At 37.5% G+C, this 20,918-nt stretch overlaps 1 protein-coding gene across 5 annotated transcripts in view; it reads right to left on the bottom strand.

Annotated features, from left to right (window-relative positions):
• The window catches only part of RABGAP1L (RAB GTPase activating protein 1 like), a 700,878-nt gene that overhangs the window by 90,449 nt on the left and 589,511 nt on the right, over nt 1-20,918 (bottom strand). The window contains exon 1 of one of the 5 annotated variants that reach the window (XM_081224268.1): nt 774-964. The exons of the other annotated variants lie outside the window; for them this stretch is intronic. The gene's annotated coding sequence lies outside the window, so the exon portion shown is untranslated. Of the gene's footprint in view, nt 1-773; nt 965-20,918 lie in introns of those variants that run through there. 5 annotated transcript variants of the gene reach the window in all.

The following is a 20,918-nucleotide window of genomic DNA, read 5'->3' as shown; positions in this document are numbered from 1 at the left end:
CCTAAATCACCAGGAAATATAATGTATGCTAATTTCCGTGGGAAAAGTATTAAGCAAATAAAAAAGGGGGGGAGGACAGATAAAGCTCCTCCAAAAGTTGTCTTTCCAGTATTTCTAATTAAGCTATTATCTTCTCTGCTTTTTATAGATTATGACACTGCAGTACCAAGAGAAATATTATTTATTAGAATTAGAAATCAGTTTGGCAATGTTTGTCTACAATCAAATACAGATACTGTTTGGAACTTTTAGTCCTAATTACCAATAGCAGTATTACGTTGTCTAAGTCTGCTTTTCAGAAAACAAAACTTGGAATGAAATTTATAGTGTCTATTTTTCCTTGTTTTTCTAAAGTATTTCCACCTAGATGAACATGATTACTTAAATAGTGCCTGGTTCCATTTAAATGTGATTAGAAGAGTTTTGCAATACTATAGCATTCTAGATTACAAACGCGCGCACACACATACACGGAAGGGGGAAAACACCTTATTGCTAGGAAACAGAAGCAAGACTAATAGGCTTATTTAAACAGAAAATGCAATACTTTAAATAAATCCTCAAGATTAAAACAGCTTCAAACTGAGTTTGACCCTTGTTGGAGCTGGTAAAGCATTTTCACTTCATTTTTTCCCTACAATGCAGCTCTGCCTTTTAAGCATTATTTTCCTTAAAAATTCTTCCAGCACATTCATCTTAACGCTGACTAACCAGGTAAAAATTAAATGGTCATCAGGAGACAAGGTATTATTAAAGCGTCAGGCAGTTCATACCTTTTCAATTCCTTTTTATCTTTTCAGAAGTACTTTAATGGATACTGTGAATCTCTTCATGCATTCACTAGCACCAGAAGGTTTCCGATTTATCTTGCAGGACCATTTTCTAGCTGTGAAAGCAATTCCTCTGACTTTCATATTTTCCTTTGCTCCAGTGACTCAGTGCTTCCACAATGATATCTGACTCAGGTGCACTGACAAAGACACCTGTTGTGGAAGGTAAAGAAACTACTTCCCATAATGCCTTATTCCCTGCTGGCAACCACCCAGGGGCAAACAAGAATTATAACCGCATTTGAGCAGTTGCCTATGCACCCTGGGAGAGCACATTCGGTGTAACAATAGGTAATCATCTTGGTTAAGAACACTCGTAACCAAGAAAAAAAAAGGGCCAGGGAAAACAATAACAAATAGTTTCAGGTGCTGTGTGTTAAACTCATAAAACTTTTAAGGCGACAGGGCTAGAAGAGTGCAAAACACTTTTAGAAACATAAAAGCTGTAAAGACAGTTTTAAAATTACAAAAACAAAAGCTAACAATTTCAAATAATTAAGTCCTTTGAGAATTCCACACAGGTTCTTAGGTAAACAATTAGGTACCTTTAAAATGCTTCTGATTTATTACCTTCAAAAGACTCTTTTAATTAGCCACAGTGCCTTAGAATTATTAACAACATTTCACGCCTAAATCCAAGGGGTCCTCTCATAGCCACAGTGCATATGTTTTCTAGAGCAAGGACTCCTCTAAGTTTGATGGGCATCCTTCATTTTTTGTCACCCTTAAATGTTTCTCCATACTTCAGAGTCTGGGAAGCAAAAATTCAAATGTTCCTTTTGTCATACAGTTAAATGTATATTTGTGGTCCCAACAAAAAGCATACTTTTTGCAAACCAATGATCTATTTAAAAAATTGTCTTTGTGTTCTCTTTTCCTAAAGATATTTTCTCCAGTGTCAGAAATAACAGCTAACGTACCCTCCCAAACTTCAGGAGTCATTGTACACAGCCATGTTTACATATAGTACTTCACTCCCTTGCAAGACATCTTCCTGACTCTTTTGCCTTTTTCCCGGTGAACTGAGACCCACTGATCTCCCCGATGGTTTCCACCTGAGCTTCTGCCGTCCTATCGACTTCACACTGTGCAGCTCCACTGAAAAAAGGCGTGGGGGTGGGGAATTACCTGAGATCAAGGAGTGAAGTGCCGACAACACCAGTTGCTGCTAAAATTTACCAGGAGAGGATTGGGTATCAAACAGGCAGCAGAAAACAAGGCACTCGTGGTAACCAACAGAGGGGCTCCAGTTCCAGCAGGAACCATCTAGCTGTCTGTCCCAGGGCAAGTCATTTAACCTCCCGAGGTTTCAGTTTCCTCATAGTCATGTAAATTGAGAGGGATGGAATATATCGGAGGTTTTCACGTGTGCTCAGTGTGCTCAGAAAGAGTCAAAAGCAGTGTGTCCTATTTCCCTCCACTAAATAGGCTTATTGGGGGATTTGAAGGTGAAAATACCTTTTTAATCTCTATCAGAATAAAAAACAAAGAGGAACAGTAATCCCCGATGTTAAGAAAGTACCCCCAGGGTTGCTATAATGTGTCTCGACAAATGCAGTCTACTTTGTACCTTAATTTGGATTTTCTAGTATCAACTCTTCTGCTTTTAAAAGAGGATTTGGTGACAGTTGCTACACTTTTTATTAGCTACTCTTTACAGTCTTTCTATTCAGAAGCCAAACTGCCTACAAAATAATTTTCAAAAGCCTCTCTAGATCTCATTAAGATAAGAACAAATTAGCAAATAAAATATCTCCAGATATTTTTAAATGCTGTTTTAAAATTTTTACACAGATTTTACTCTGTTAGCTGATTTGTTCCAACAGCCATTCTTCTAGGATTATTACTGTTTAACAAAAACATACCTGGGTCATACTAAATGAGTATGAGTCTAATAAACCATTCCTGGCCTTCAGAGAACATCTATTCTCAAGTATCAAATTTAGAAAGAGCCAAAACAAAAATCAAGAGAAGCCTGAATAAGATGTGAACTTTTTTCAATTTCTGTGTTCTCCCCAAATGCAGCAAAGCAATGTAGTTTAATTATGGGAGTAGTATTCTTTTTATCCACCATCAAAGTAGCAAATACATTAAAAAATGATCACACATCATTAAAAAATTATCTCACGTCACAAGACTGGCTGTAAGGACCCTTTTTCCCATGCCTCAGGTTCTACTTGTTGAACATTCTCATCACAACAGCCATAAAATCAGGATAAGACAGAAAGGAAGACAAAACCACTAGGACAGAAATATGGCCTAGAGGGCAGAAAGGTCTTCTATGTCCCCCACATGTACTGGCAAAGCCCTGTACAGACTGTTCTTCGTTCCCCAGTGGTCTTTGTCTAATTATTCAGGAACATCTTTATAGATTCAATTAATATATAATAGATTCAGTTCAATATAAACATTCATGAGGTAAACATGACTCAATTTTAACGGACTGTCACAAAATGTTCACGGTATTGACATAAAGAACTCTAAGAAAGGCAAAATTCTACAATTACTTTCTTAATCACAGGAAAACAATATTCCAAGTAGGTTTCTCTTTACACTTAGGAGTGCACATTAGAGAGCCCAAGTGCTCTAAGTGGTGGAACAAAAGATAAAATGAGAGAGAAACCATTGAAGTATCAACAGAAGAAAGCTTTTCAGAATATTTTGGATTTCAGAATAGTCCAGTAACATGCTGAGTTTTTACAAAGGAAAGAGAACATGAAGTAAAAGATAAATAAGTGAAATCTTAGTTCTGTTTAAAATCATGCAAAGGTAAATAAAGAAAACCATTATTCTCGCGTCAAATTCCAACCATTCAGTTCATTATCTTTGCTATCTTTGCTAGTAATTGCTAGGCAAATTCAAAACCTCAGAAAACACATATTCTTTAAAAAAAAAAAAAATCCCCAGAGTTAAACTAAGAAAACAAAAACCAGTGGGACATAAATACTTGCTTAACAGTTACACTGGGTATCTTACTTCCTCATTTGCATCTCACTACAAAGAATGAGGGTGAGGTACATTCCAGACTATGAAAGAGTAGCTGCAACTCTTTAACAAGTCAGCTTTCTACCTCTTTTGTAACTCTGAAATCCACAGCCAACTATTAAAAACAAGACAACAGGTCCAACATGGAGTCACTTATGCTAAGCCCCATGTCACCAAAGACTTTATTAGTTTCCACTCTCCCAGAAATGAAATCTTAAACCAGGAGTCACCTCATCAGCACTAGTTAGGTAATCTGCCTGATAGACCCCTGCTATCCCCTAAAGGAAAGTAATCTTGTGATAACCAATCCACTTTTTTGCTTCATGTAACTTTCTTGTTCCTGCTCCCTTCTGCCTATAAAAGCCTTTCATTTTGTATGGCTCCTTGGAGCTCCTTTCTATCTGCTAGATTGGCTGCCGCCCTTTCGTGAATTGTTGAATAAAGCCAATGAGATCTTTAAAATTTACTCAGTTGAATTTTGTTTTTTAACACAACACATTCATTTAAATTTTACCTAACCAAAAATAGGCATTGCAAGTGCTCCTAAGCATTCACTGATATTTGCTATCACCCCAAGTGAGGACAGTTTCAAACACATCTAAGAATATGAGTAATGCTTCATCTTGTCTCATTTTGAGCAGAATATACAACTGAATTGTAATTGCAAATAACTTTACCTTAATTTCTAAAGCATTTGAATAACTTTTTAAAGTTTTACGGACCACTAAATCAAACCATTCCACATGGAATATGTTTCAAATTCCTTTTTCACAAGGTCAGAAGGTAGGTTTAGAGAACAACAAAGTGTTAACTCGTTTTCATTCAAGTGTTCATTTGTCTCAAGTTCTTCCTGTAGGGCTGGTGACCCAACCTGAATAACTCTTCCAAATGGGCCCTCAGGTCCCTGTAGTAGGTCATATACAGAAGCTTGCAGTGGTGGACTTGGCTAAAATCCTGCAGTTAAAACTGGAAGAATTTAATGGTATGTGAATTATATCAATTAAAATTAAAACAGCAGCATTTACTAAATGCATGCAATGTGCATGAGGAGGGCTTATAAATGTGTAATATAGTAACATATAATCTAGTTATAATAATGACTAATATATACTAAAAACTTCTTCTGTAATAATAATGCAGCTAGTATTTAGTAAGCACTCACTATGTCCTAGACATAGAATCTCATTTAATCTTTGTGTAAGTCAATGAGCTAGGTACTATAAATATCCTTGCTTTATAGATGAAGTAACTAAAGTGTGAAGTTTAGTGATTTGACTCCATTCTCACAGCTAGAAATGGAACTGACAGGATTCAAAAACAAGTCTGTCTGGCTGCAAAGTGCGTGCCCTTCATGACTAAAGAAAGATAAGGGAAGTAAGCAAACATGTACAGAGAATCAGCCCTGTGCCAGACACCACTGCTTCTCCCACGCTGGGATCTCCTTGACACTCACACACTTAAGGTTACACAATACAATACACCATGTCTGTCAAGTCATATTAGGATTGTAATAGAATTAAGTCCTTCTGCAGACAGGAAAGTCTTCATGGAAAAAATGGATTGGATTTTCATAAGCAAAGTGAAGTAAGTTTTTTAGAGAGAAAATAAAATTAGCCTGGCCAGAGTGGTGAATTTATGTTAGGTACAGTAGGAGGTACAGTTTCAAAGGCAGATTTGAATCAGCCTGTGGTAGGTTTCTAGTCTCAGGTCAACAAATTTGGAATACAAGGTATGTAGGCCTTGAAGACCCGGTAGTCTTCAAGGGCAGTCCTTGAAGACTACAGGGTTTCTGCCTTTCTAGCCTCCATTTTTTATCATTAGAGTAAGTATAGCATAATGTTTAACACATGGGCTCCAGGGTTCAAAATACCCTGGTTTGATACAATGCTCTGAAATATACTAGCTGTTTGACCATGAACAAGTTCCATAAGCTGTCTCACCCTTGGTCTTCTCATCCATAAATGAGAAAATGATAACAGTGCTGATATTATGAGGAATAAGGTAATGCACATAAAAGCCCTTAGTAAGGTGCCAGGCTCTATAAAGTATTTGATTAGTGATAGTTGCTGTTATTATCAACATTAATAAAAATGATGGAGAGTTCCCTGGTAGTCTAGTGGTTAGGATTCGGGGCTTTCATTGCTCTGGCCTGGGTTCAATCCCTGGTCAGGGAACTGAGATCCTGCAAGCTGCACAGCACGGTGAAAAAAAAAAAAGAAAGAAAAAAGATGACTGGAGCGGTAAGATCATCTGCCAAAAACTGAGGAGAAGATGGAATATAACCTTTAGAAATGAGGTGGGGTCTCTTCTCAGTACATAAGAACACAGACAATGCCTCCATTTTCTATTTTCTTGTCCAATTAACAAAAATCCTGGAGGGAGAAATAAAAGGTGTCACACAACTCCAATCCTGTACCAGTTTTCCCTACACAATGAATTTTTCTAGATGTTGCTTTGTTTGAGAGCAATTTGGTAATTTACACAAGTCCTTCTGTCAGAAACAATTGAGGCAGGTCAGAGGAGGTAAAAGGTTGATAATGGGGTGGGAGGGGATCTCTTACAGTCTAGCTTCCCTCTCCAGTTTCCTGACTACAATGCAAACAGAGCCTAATCAATTACCTCTTATTAAATTGAGCAATTGTGACAAGAACAGGGAACAAAGAGAGCATTTGTTGTATAACGATATTCATCGGTTATAACCTGATCAAGAAAACACTGTTACTATGGGCTATCATGTGGAAATACATAATCCTTCTTTATAACTGTATTATAAAAAGATTTTCCAGTGTTCATTTGGATCTTAGAGTCAAAAGAAATATCCTATGCAATAGTTTAGAGTAACAGCTTATCCAGAAGCTTAGAACTGACCAATAAACCTGTAATCTACTTCCGTTCAAAGATATCAACTGAATTTGATTAGGGGTGAAGAGGAAGGAGGGGAAAAAAACACAAATTTAACAGTTATTGTGCTGGGGGGAGCTTTAACTGCATTGTATCTCTTAGTTTTTGCAACAATACTGTGAAGCTGGTTTTATTATCCCCATTTTACAGAAGAGGAAACCACTGCCCTAAGTTTATTTGAGATCACACCACCAGTAAATCAGAGACATGATTAAAACCGAAATACGTGATTACAAAAGCTCTGGGGTTTTTTCTGCTTTTTGTTTTTTCTCCACCTACAACAAGTTCTGCATAACATGAATTCAAGAGAGAAGAAAAAAAATTCAATTTGGAGATCCTGAAATAGAAACTTTAAAATTTCTAAAGCGGGACTCTATTTCTCTTCTCTTAGTATTTTGTTTTTCATATTATATCATTATATATTGAAAATATGAACTAAAAACTTATTGCATCTGATATTATTTATTAGGCATTTGCAAGCACAAAGAAAAAGAAAAGACTGGAGGCAAACTACTGCCAAGTGCAATGCACATATTAACAGTCTGTTAAAACAGAAAATACCATGTGGACTGAGGCAGCGTTCTTTGAACTGTCAATGGTGGCTTTCATGATGCTAAAAATTGGCTTTTTCTTTGCGTTAAGGGCAATAGTAAATTGCTTCAAATTGGCTAATAGTAAAATAATAAAAAGTATTAACTTTTTAACAGCAGTGGCAATGCCCAAAGCATTCTAATTTTATTCATTTTGATAAGTTTATTTTTTATGTTCAATCTAAAATCTTTTCCCAAAAAGTGATCATTTCAGGTTTAAGAATTGTTATGTGTCATCATAGAGAACATCTCTCTAATATCATGAGGATCATAAAAATAGCTAAAATCCGTATGCTTTAATTCCTCTTCAAATTAAGCAGGAAGTTAAGAGATAATATTAGTGCCTGCATAGCTGACCAAAGATTTTATTTTCAGTAAGATATTCTAATATGATAAACGCCTTTAGGCATAAGGACATATGTATTCTGCAAAACATCTTTCTTATTTTAAATGTCCATTTGAGATCTAAGTAATGCTGCAAATGTTTAGGTGAAAAAGGCCTATTTACTAGTTAACCAGATACATAAAGAATCAAAGGCAAAACAAGCAGCTGTCAATTTCTAGAATTTCTGGCTATGCATTCCTTATTATGTTGTCCTTATTGTCCTGTACTAAAATTTTCAATGTGTTCTTAAATATAAATTTTAAATGTTCAAAACTGCTATGAAACTGTTATTTTATATTAAACTTAGCATGCATTTAGGGAGTATTTTAATTATGCAATGTAATATGAGATTATGACTTATAATACTAAAATGACCAACATTTAACTATTATTGAAATAATGGTGTAACAAAAAATTACTTTAGCTGAGATTATATGTTTCTATACTAGCAAATCTGAATAAATGGTCAGATTATAAGACCAAATACAAATATGTATTAAATATTAGTGGTTTGTGGAGAATTTAAATTTATGTAAATAGTGTCTTTTGCTTCTCCTAATGGCCAACTAGTTCTTTGTCACTTCACTACTTGTATCTCTCTTTCAAAGAGTGCAAAAATAGGGAAAGAAGGAAAATCTCTCATTTGTGACTCTAATTGGTAGATGTTATTTCTAATCATCTATGTCAAATAGGCTATGGGAATAAGTTAAAATTAAGAGCTAAAATAAATAAAAGTTTCAGTTTATGAAAATTTCAGTTATCAAATGTTCTAGCCATACCTTCAATTTTCTATTCCCATGTATAAGGAGAACTGCCTAAAATAATTACAGGAAAACTGGCTCATAAGCCTGGATAAATAAACTTAATGTTAAGCAGAGTTCTGGTATTAAACTTTATAAAGGATAAAAGAAATTGCCCATTATCTACGCTTGCAAACACAGAACTGAAGCATTAATAAGTGGCTGCTTTTATTAACTATTTTATTTACTATTAACAGTCTTGTGAATTTTTTTTTTCTTTTCCCCTGGAAAAACTGAACAGTAAGCTGGTCTTGAAGCTAACATGTTAATGTTCAAAGAGTTTTTTAAACTTCAACCATAACATTATTTTGTCTTCTCTCCATTCTTCTCCCCATTATCTATCTCCCTTTCTCTGTCTCTCTATCTCATACATACCTCTCTTAAAAGATTATTTTTTGTCCTAACTACTTGACTCTTTGGCATATACTGTATTTATATCAGATAGTTTATTATACTAAGTATTCATTTTTACATACATCTTTAAACTTAACTCCAGTTATTCTGCACTGTTCTCTTTATACAAGGGTTGACCATATGAGCTGTGAACATAATATATATGGTTTTACAGATTATAGTTTATTAATGGGTCCTACATTAGCCAATTATAGGTGAATTACTCTATTATTTATAGCTATTGCAGTTTTCAGTAATTAACTATTATTTTTTTAAAAAACACTATTTTACATTAGGATAATATTTTACTGAAGATATTCCATTAAAAAAAAAAAAGCACCTCCGACATGTGGAGAGGATAATTAACCATTATGCAAGATGATATTCCAGGAGTTACTTCCTGTGAAAGAAAATAAGCTATAAATTTGGCCAAAGCCTGCAAGATAGTGGCCATTTTGTAAAGGAGTTTCATTCCAAGACTACAGCTCTCCTGAAAGCACATGCAATTTCTTTTTAATGCAGATGGCCTTGGCACTATTAATATAAGTTGCCTGTGTTCTTTTTATTAATATTTTTGTAGAAGTGGTCTTTAACTTTTCGACACCGCAGAATACAAAAGGAGCCCCAGGGCAGTTGAACAGAGCAGAGTGAAGCAAACAGGTCTCAAATTTGGATAACACTAAAGCTCTATATGCCAGAGTGGGAAGACTTAAACTTCGGACAAGCAAACAAGCCAAGGCTAAGTGACAGGAGTCTGATAGGAGACTGCAATGAGATAGCACCACTTCCCACCCCAAGCCCTTAGCTCAGATGACTCTTCTGAGATACTTCTGGGTCAAAAAACCAAAAATAAAACCATTATGGGTAATATCAACCACTTCAATTGAATCTCTAAGTATTTCCTCCCTCTCTTAAAACCTTAATGTATTTCTTCCTTAAAAAATTAGCCTCTTAGGCATTAAAAAGCAATATTATAGAATTCTGTATCCAATGAATTAGAAAACATTTCTTTAGTCAGCATTATCACTGATAGGGTATTCTGTTAGAAAAGAATAACTAAAGCAAATGGTGAACACAGAGCAACGTTAAGAGGTTGATGGGAGAAAAGAGACATTCATGTTAAACATACTATGTGTTTTGTTTCTGGTACAAAATATGTAGCCTATGTAAATTAACCAAAAAAATAAAAAGCAGAACTTGAAAGAAATTCAAAGTGAAACAAACTTCCTCTTGATTTTAATGGTCAATAAAGAAATACATAAATTTAAAATAAATAAGTCCTTTAAGGCTTTACTAGATATAGGCTTATTAGTTATTTTGGCGGTTGCTAAGCAACATTCTCTTCTGTAGGGCTAACGCACATGAAATTAGCAGGTTTTCAGAAAAAGATAAATTGAACGCAAAATCAGGGAACAGCATTTGAAAAGCAAAAAGGAAAATGAGTTAACCAGCTAATTAGGCGGTAAGAGAGGTTTAGTGATTTTTGCAATAATGGTTAAGCATTTTCTTTTCCACTGGCACCAAATGAGATGGTACTTTAGCACATTAATATTTCAACTTTATTGAAATGGTGATGATTATACTCACCTTTACACTCAACAGCCTAATTATTTTGAATATCTCAAATTAAATCAGATCAGGATATACTCCAATTACTACTACTAATAGTGATCTCTATAAATCTCTTTCTCTAACAGTATTTTCTTCAACTCCCCAGTTTCAGGATATGTCATAAGCCTGGTTTACACTTTATCTTAGTAAAGCTATGGCTTCATGATGTTGCTTAAACTGCTAGATCCCTGAAAATTTTGTTCTTTAATGTCAGCATTTTGGAATAATCTTTTTTACATCTTACTATAGCAACTCAGTGAGCAAAAAGGAATGCTATTTAATCTATTAGGTATAATAATGGAAACTTTTTTAAAAAGGAAAAATGCAAATAACCAAAGGGAAAATTACTGTAGAATTTGAACTGTTGTTGGGAAAGGAAAGATAGTAAGTAGAATTCCAGTTCTATCATATTGAGGGAAATTCCCCACCCTCCGCTTGCACTTCTCTCCCTCCTCATTTTTAATATTATGTTGCAAATTGTGTAAATGCTGTAGGGTTGCAACTATCAATCCCGTTATTCACAAAATCAATTCCTCCCTGAGTTTTCTTAAAGTCCAGGTTGAACAAACCTTGATGTAGAGTCTAGTGAGGGTCAACTTTAACAAATGAGCCAACGAAAAGAACCTACAAATGTGATGAATATCTACACGGAGGAGAAGGAAGTGCTTTGTGCCTCGGTTGTAAACATGGCTTGTATTAGTTCTGCAACCAAAACGCCATGTGAGCTTAGACAGGCAGCTTCTTATTTTATTTTAAAACAACAGCATTGGACTAGATGATTTGTCGAGACCACTTTAGCTTTATAGTCCATGATTCCATTTTGAAGCATACTATTATACAAGAATTGTTATCTATGAAAGAATTACTCAGTCCTTAAACCTGCTCAGATGGGACAATTAATACCAATTAGTAGTATCTTTTAAATGCTTTCTCTTGAGGGAGGCACAAGAGGGAGGGGATATATGTATACATATAGCTGATTCACTTTGTCCTACAGCAGAAACTAACACAACATTGTAAAGCAATTATACTCCAATAAAAATAAATAAATAAATAAATGCTTTCTCTTTATTGTTTTCCCATAGTAATAACATTGCTTCCGACTACACTCAAGAATCCATTGTCAAGATCTAACTATCCAGGTAAGAGTAAAACCTAAGAGTCAGCAAGCAGTTTGTCATGATGTGCATGGCTGAGATGTGAGATTTTAATGACCTTTACTGTCTTCTCAAGACCTACCAGAATTAAACATGAGTAGACACTCCAATTTGAAGAACTCATCCTGAGTCACAGAGTCACATATAGAAAAGTTTATCAACCTTGGTACTATTAACATTTTGGGATGGATAATTTTTTGCTGTATGGAGTTGTCCTGTGCATTTTAAAATATTTTGTTCCATTACTGGCCTCTACACATTAGAAAACAGAAGTACCTCTCCCCCAAGGTTGTGACAAAATTTTCCAGACATTGCCAAATGTCCCCTAGAGGTAAAAACTGCCCTGAGTTGGGAACTGTGGATATACAGTAAATAAAATTTATGGAGAGGGATTATTTTTGATCCCAAATTGACTTCTAACCATCAGACTTTTAAAAATAATTTCTGTAGTTTCAAACTCAACTGATGGTGTCTCAGAATTATCCAAAAGGGACTTCCCTGGTGGCGCAGTGGTTAAGAATCCGCCTGCCAATGCAGGGGACACGGGTTCGAGCCCTGGTCCAGGAAAATCCCACATGCCGCAGAGCAACTAAGCCCGTGCACCACAACTACTGAGCCTGTGCTCTAGAGCCCGTGTGCCACAACTACTGAGCCTGCGCTCTAGAGCCTGCGAGCCACAACTACTGAGCCCGCATGCCACAACTACTGAAGCCCACGCACCTAGAGCCCGTGCTCCGCAACAAGAGAAGCCCCCACTCGTTTCAAGTAGAGAAAGCCCGCGTGCAGCAACGAAGACCCAGTGCAGCCAAAAATAAATAAGTACACTTATTTTTTAAAAAAAGCTAATAGCCTCACTAAGTTTAAATTATGTTATCTCAATTTTAAAAAATTATTCAAACAATGAGTCATTGATTAATAGCTGTGACAGATTTTCTTTCACTTTGACAAGGTCTTTGCCTCAGAGATTACAACCAGAACATTCAAATACTTTTTTGTTTTTCAGCTTTTTTGAGGTATAATTGATGAAAAAGTATGTATTTAACATATACAACTTGATATTTTGATATTAAATATTCTTAAAATTGGAAAATCACAAATCACCTGTGGGTATCTCATTGTTATAGGTATTGTCTATGTATCAGTATTAATTAGTTACATGTTGAAATATGCATCATTCAACTTCATCAATCAGTTTTATAAAGTAGTGAAAGGGAGCAGAATATGCCACCAAAAAAATGCCTCTTAGGCATAATGATTATTTTAGGGTGACTATTTTTAAGAAACAGCAGACATAGGAAAAGCTCTGAAAACCAAGTAAAAGTTACCCTTTTGTAAGAGACATTTGCATTTTATAAGAGCAGTCTCCATTTTTAAGTGTGTGTCCCTCTCTGTACAGGAAGAGAGGATGATTCTAAATTTCTAGAAACTCTTATCATTGGAGAAGGCAAGGACTTAACTGTGCATAACAACCTTGCCCTTGTTTACTGTGCTTTTCCTGGCAACCTCCCATTAATGGCTGTCCCCCCAAACATCATTTGCTTTTAGCCAGAGATGTTATTTAAGGTGGTTGCTTGGGCTATGTGGGGAAGGTACTCAGTTTTCCTAGGTATCTCCCATGTATACAGGAGGTATGCATGTTATTAAACGTCTGTTTGTTTTTGTCCTATTAATCTGTCTTTTATTACAGGAGGTGTCTCAGCCGAGAACCTAGAAGGATAGAGGGAAAATTATTGATGCCTCCCCTACACTAGTATCCATGAATTTCAGAGACACAGGGTTCTAAAGGGTTTTCAAATTCTTATGTTTCTGAAGGTGATCACAATACACCACCCCAAAATTATGCCAAGGTGACTTAAGGATTATTTGGAGCTGAAGGCAACTGAGAAACAGCAGACACAGGAGGAGCTCTCTGCCCTCCCCCATCTGCCCAAAAGCAGGGTATACGTTTCCCTTTTGCAAAGGAAATTTCCATTTGTAAAGGTGTCCCCTCTGCAACCCTTATCTACCATGTTTCCCCCATACGTTTCCTAGTCATCTTCCCACAATTCACCCCCCTACAAGCCCCAACCCCTTTTTCTCTGTCTGGTCACAATTCATCACCCTTTGTTAAATGGTCCCCAGGTCTAACGGCCTCTTTGGTTTTTCACTGCTTTTCTGTGAAGCTTTCATTCATGTAAAAATATTAACATCTATAAAGAAACATATGCCTTTTATCAATTTAATTCACAGGCCCCAAGAAACCAAACCTGAGAGGGTGGAAAAAAGGTTTTCTCCCCACACTCATACCCCACCACCATAAAACCTGAGACTGAGAGCCATGTGGTAGAGCAGCTCTCCTGGGTTCCCTTACCCTGCTGCTCTCCCCCCGGGTGCCCCTTCCCAATAAAGTCTCTTGCTTTGTCTGCACATGTGTCTCCTCGGACAATTCATTTCTGAGTGTTAGACAAGAGCCCACTCTCGGGCCCTGGAAGGAGTCCCCGTTCCTGCAACAAAATGAGGAAACCAAAGCCTAGGGGCTTAGGCAACTGAAAGCGGGGACACGGAAAGGATTTGTACCTGGGAGGGCCCCACTGTGTGCTGCTAGGTTTCAACAGGAAGCACTGACTCTGATCAAAGCTATGTAACTACACCCATCACCTCTTTAGCTCTTATTCTATATGCATCCCAGGGGCTGAGGTCTACAGCTTGTCAGGCTTTGGTTTGCCACACCCTGGCACACCGCATCAAAGACATTGCTTTTCTCCCACTTGGCTTTGTTTTCTTCTTCCTTCTTATGCTACTTTCTCCCTTTCATTTTCCTCTCATTTTTTAAAATATAATATATTCTTGCCTAGACAGTCCCTGATTTCCAAAGACCAGATTCAAACAGCTACTAATTAGGGAAGGGAGGGAATGCAGAAACAAAGGAGGAGCAGTCAAGAAACAACAGTGCAGGGCTTCCCTGGTGGCGCAGTGGTTGAAAATCTGCCTGCACACGGGTTGGAGCCCTGGTCGGGGAAGATCCCACATGCCGCGGAGCAACTAGGCCCGTGAGCCACAACTGCTGAGCCTGCGTGTCTGGAGCCTGTGCTCCGCAACAAGAGAGGCCGCGATAGTGAGAGGCCCGCACACCACGATGAAGAGTGGCCCCCGCTTGCCACAACTAGAGAAAGACCTCGCACAGAAACGAAGACCCAACACAGCCAAAAATAAATAAATAAATAAATTAATTAATAAAACAAAAAAAACAACCGACTATAAATATGAAGGTTTATTCTGCAAAAAAAAAGAAAAGAAACAACAGTGCACTGATAAAGCAGGGTCTTGGTTCCTCCTCAAGGGATATATTGATACATAAAAATAGCTTTGAGTTCTTCTGCTGGAACTAAGGCCCCCACCCAGGTGGAGGATGGTAACTTTGCTGAACACAAGATTCCTGGAGCACCACCCTGTGACCTCACCACCAACACATCAGAAGAAGGTCACATACCTGCAGCCCTCACCCCAAATTTTGCCTATAAAAACTTTTTCCCAAAAACCATCAGGGAGTTCAGGGTTTTTTGTTTTTTGTGTTTTTTTTTTTTGCTGTACGTGGGCCTCTCACTGCCGTGGCCTCTCCCGCTGTGGAGCACAGGCTCCGGACGTGCAGGCTCAGTGGCCATGGCTCACAGGCCCAGCCGCTCCGCGGCATGTGGGATCCTCCCGGACCGGGTCACGAACCCGTGTCCCCTGCATCGGCAGGCAGACTCTCAACCACTGCGCCACCAGGGAAGCCCCTGGTTCAGGGTTTTTTTGAGCAAGAGCCACCTGTTCTCCTTGCTTGGCCCTGCAATAAACCTTTTGCTGCTCCAAACTCCGACATTTCTGTTTGTTTGGTCTCACTGTGTGCTGGGCACATGAACTTGGGTTCGACAACACTGTCAAGGGGAAACTATTGCTGGTGGAGACCTATAAAAGCAGGTGATGGGGTGGATAGAGCCTCCATGCTTTTAGGGTTATACTACTTGATTAACTTGATTTGCTGCTATTAGGTGGGATGTAGATTGGGAGGAAGAGTGTGGTGTTGTTTTAAACTTAAACTTGGAAAGGTTTCCTTGTGTGTTTATCCTGGGGCTTTTTAATCTAAAGGTATAAATTAAAAATATAATAAATAAAACAGAAAAAAAAAAGGTAGACCCAGTAAAATGTAGTGGTGAACCTTTGGTTGCTTCTGTATAAATTTTATTTTATTTCATTCATTTCATTTTATTTATTTTTTTTTTTTTCCTGGGCCACACTGTGTGGCCTGTGGGATCCCAGTTCCCTGACCAGGGATCAAACCTGTGCCCTCAGCAGTGGAAGTGTGGAGTCCCAACCACTGGATTGCCAGGGAATTCCCTTAAGTTGTATTTTAAATTGGTCCAGGTAAGATATGGGGATATATGTATATGTATAGCTGATTCACTTGTTATAAAGCAGAAACTAACACACCATTGTAAAGCAATTATACTCCAATAAAGACGTTAAAAAAATAAAATAAAAAATTTTGAAAATAAAAAAATATATTGGTCCAGGTATTCCAATATGTAATTAGTCAGTTTGATCTGAGAACATTTGCATGGGAATAGGACTATATAATATTTTAAAATTAAGAATGATGCCAAAAACTTGGCCACTGTGCACAGGTGTCAAATTGAATCTTGGAGACAGAGTTTTGGGTGAAGTAGAAAAGAATAGCTTTATTGCTTTGCCAGGTAAAGGGGAGACACAGCAGCCTCATGCCTCAAAAACTGTGTCCCAACCTGGGAGGTTTTGGTGAGGAGTTTTATAGCAATGGTTCAAGGGCAGATTTGCTAACAAGGATCAGGGTGTGTGCAGGGCCTGCACTCCTTAATCTGGCCTCAGGTGGTCTCCTGATGAGCTTCTCTAGTTTCTTTGATCAGGCCTCCCTTGTCTCTGCATTCCCTCCCTTTCCTGATTAGCAACTGTTTGAATCTGCCCTTTGGAACTCAGGGAAGGTCATGGAGGCTGGAGTCTATTCCCTACAAACAAGAAACAGGGGACACAGAAAGGCTCCCGTGCCCAGGAGCCCCACAGGGTCCTGCTTGGCTTCAAGAACACAAATTATCTTCTCATTTGAACTGTCCATTTAATGAAAGCTATGCTCTGTTAGTACAAACAAATAAAAATGGGCCACGGCATAAACATCAATCAATCATTAAAAATTGGCTTAAAACAATTCAAATACTAAAAGGCAGTTGATAACTTTACTTTTTAAAATGGTACTTTAGTGAAATTCAAGAGAACACATAGTTGCTGAGTTTTTCCTATGTACAGAGGAGAGTGCTAAACATCTGGGGTACCAGAATGAAAAACTCAAGGAATTCGAACTTTAATCAATAGGCTGTAGGAAGAAAATGAAAGAAATTTCTATACACGATGAAAATCCATGTATTAATCCCTCATTTCCTATAAAAAATAAACAAATGTCTCTTAATCTCATTTCACTTAAAATGTCCTTGAGCCTTTCTTTCCTGATTTTAACAGTCCCTCTATCTCAAGAGCCTGTATCTTTGTTTACCATGTGCAGAAAAAAAGGCCCATTGAAGGGGAGTAGAATGCTTACTTCAGGATCCTATGAAATCACAGGTGGAATTTAGACTAATATGGTGTAAGAGCTGTACAGGGCCTCTGGGGTCCTCTAACTCAACTGCTTATATCAAAGGCCCCAAATAAAGCTATTCAGTGGTGAAGTTAAGGTGGGAATAAACACTCTTGACTCTTAAGCAAGGGCCCTAACAGAAGCCAAAGCCTGTCTTGCCTTTGTTCTATGTATAGGATGCAGTCACTCCCAGTCCTCCACAGAGCACAGCTAAACTCCTCGGGCTAAATAAAGTGGAAATAAGCTTCCTCCAGCACCTTTTAGACTGGAGAATCTCTAGACCCAAATAGGGCCATCAGAATGGTCCATGGTGGCTGCTCTGTCAGATTGTTATAGATTCCCAAAACAAGACCAGAAATGGATTAGTCTCTACTACTAAAACACAGGATCTAGGCTCAATGGTAACTGACTCCCCACACTCAATATAAACTAAGGCTTTCCTCAAAATATGATTTTAGGTAATTTCTTCTCCTTACTGAGAATACTAGACCTTCAAAAGCACTGGGATAAGAGAGGAGAGAGAATATTTTAAAAAGCATTTTTAAAAAAGCATTTACATTGGGTATTGCAGTTAGAATTTTTAATAGCCAAGAAGTTTTACTTCAAATTCACTAGTGGAATCTATAAATATATTGCTCATTTCCTGGCTGCTTAGGCCATTAAGCATCTAATCTGTTTCCTGAGCTGAAACTAGCTAATGGAAAAATATTTAGAATACTAATCATCTAGTGAAATGGGCATCTGGCATTCATTCACCCAAAACATATTCTTGGTCATATTTCCCTTCAGTAATTTATACGGTTTCTAAAGGAATAATCTCACTTTTTACAATAAAAGGTCTTTGCTATTAAAACATGGAAAGGCTCCTCCTTCTCTACCCCTAATGTTTTATGAATAAGGGCACTCTTCTGTATGACATTCTTTAGCCTCAACACATACATAATATCAGGTTGGGAAGTGTATTATGTGCTTTTCTACCAAGCAATTCATTCATGAAATCATTGAACAAAAAATAAAAACAAAAGCATGAGGACAATATTATTACCATAACAAAACTGAGATTTTTATATTTACTTGATGGAACTCTGTTAAATAAACTTATTATACCACCTATATGCAATATTGCCCCAAAGCTGCAGAGGTCCAAATTACTGAAGGCAAACTGTGTGCTGATGCTGAATTTACCAGGTGCTAGATTTTTCTTTTCTTTTTTTTTTTTCTTATTAGTCAAGACTTTTCTACAATATGACATTCACAATACTTCTCAAAGCCTCATTCCCACAGGTTTCTTTCTCTTTTGTGGCTAGCATATCATTACCATCAGCATGACTCTGACACATCTGTTATGAGGTGGAGGGTTCAGACAGCAAACTAATTTTTTTATATTTAGCCTAAGAGAAGCATTATTCAGAAGGTAAACATGCCAGAGGAAAACCCCAAACGCAGGAGAGAGTCAACAAGGATTTTAGGGTGATCTGTACCATTCCTCCTTTCCTTTAGCACAGTTCTTCAAGAGTCTTTGAAAATAATCTACCAGAGCCAAGCTTGGGCTTTGGAGGAAAGCTAGCTTTTGAGTTGAGAACTGGAAGTGTGACCCCCCTAAATTATGCACAATTCCGAAATTAGAATTTCCACTAGAGGGAATTTCTTTTAAATCAGTATCTGTAAAGTATGGTTTATAAAGGAGACAAAGCGCACTGTAAGGTGTAGTTTGATTAGATAAAAAGATTACTGGACTTCAAGAAAAGCACCCTGCTTTCTTCCAAACAGCATTCTTCTATTATGCAAGTTTTTACCTTTTCATAATTTAGACACCAATCAGTGACAGGCATTATATATGCTTTGGCACAGAGCACTAACATAATTAGTGTGGCTGCTCTGAATGCCTCCATCCACAACAGAATTAGCAATAATACAGTTCCCTTCCTTTTAGAAATATTAAAGACAAAACAAAAATATTCAACTTCATTTCCTTAAGAAAAATGACAAATTTCTGCTAAACATGACCAATACCTTCTTTAAAGAAATTTGATTATCAAAGCAAAATAGAGACTGTTTGTTCTGTCAAACGTGTTCTGTTCAAACAGGGTCATTTTAATGACCCTGTACAGTCATTAAAATCAGTTGTTTAAAATTTTCCTCCTGGGTTTCACATTTATCATAGATAAATCTTTTTATACCACACTGCTCAGAGGTGTTGTACATGAGGCAGAAGCATTTCCTGACCTCAGTAGGCTATTGACAAGCCCCTGGAATGGGCCAGGAAAGGAAAATTGGACAATGTAACTTAACTAAAAAGAAAAGGCATCAAAACTCAGTATTAGAGATTCTGTATGTTACTGCATCTGCTGATCATGCTGGGCTCCTGACACTGACTTGCTTGTGAATGCTCTGTGCTTTTCTACTTGGAATCTGAAGTGATGGAGACCACAGAAGCAATTCCCCCACACTCTTGACTCTTCCTGTGCTCTTTGGAGACCTGAACAGATATGCTTCTCTTCTTCAGTTCTTGGGGTTAACATTTCGAGGCAAAAATTTACAAAATTCCAATCAATTAAATAAAAATTAAATATTTGATTCCCACACCACTAAACTCAAATAATTAATTGAAAGATAACTTTTAGTGTCTACCAATTTAAAAGGTAAACCATATTCAGTCTCAGATAAAATTGCCATTGGAACAAAACTGGGGCAAGTCTAACAAGTAAGACTCTGGAAAAACTAGTCAAAGAATTACAGTGTCATTTGACCCCACTGCCATGATCAAAAACTGTTCTAATGACAAATTTAACATCTAGGTCACAAAAACAAAGAATTTTTAGAAAGGTAGGGGCTAATTTCCTAAGATATCCAAAGAAAAAAAATTCCAACTTCCTCACTGAAAACAGAAAAGATTGTTTAAAATGGAAATGCCCCCCCAAATTGCTTTCAAGACTATAATCTGAACAGGGAAAAAAAACAAAACAGGTATAAAAAATTTATTCTCTTCATTAAGATAATAAAATTGTTATCTGACACACTGAGACCCTGACTAAAAAATAATAATAATAAAATTGGACTTCTACACAATTAGAGAAAATAATGAAAATACAGCAGAGTATATTTTACTTACGGCACTTAACAGGAATCACATAGACCCTGACTCTACATGTGGTCCCTGTGCCTGGGGCTCTGAAGCTGATTTGCACCATCTACCACCTCCAGACAGGAGGAAAGATGGCTCCCATTTCTAAGTCCTCATAAAGCCCCACATGTTTGGAGGTTTTAAAATATAATTTTACTCTACTACTTTTCCATTACTGTGTAACAAATTACCATAGACTTAGTGGCTGAAAGCCACAGCCATTTATTTTATTTTATTTTATTTATTTATTTATTTATTTTTTTGTGGTACGCGGGCCTCTCACTGTTGTGGCCTCTCCCATTGTGGAGCACAGGCTCCGGACGCGCAGGCTCAGCGGCCATGGCTCACGGGCCCAGCCGCTCCGCGGCACGTGGAATCTTCCCGGACTGGGGTGCGAACCCGTGTCTCCTGCATCGGCAGGCGGACTCTCAACCACTGCGCCACCAGGGAAGCCCTGCCACAGCCATTTATTATCTCACAACTCTGAAGGTCAGGAGTCCGGGTGGGTTCTGCTGGGCTTTG

The sequence above is a fragment of the Mesoplodon bidens genome (assembly GCF_964165515.1).
Source record: "Mesoplodon bidens genome assembly, chromosome: 2".
Lineage (NCBI taxonomy): Eukaryota > Metazoa > Chordata > Mammalia > Artiodactyla > Ziphiidae > Mesoplodon > Mesoplodon bidens.
The sequence above is the reverse complement of the archived record's forward strand: the minus strand, read 5'-3'. Positions and strand labels throughout refer to the sequence as shown.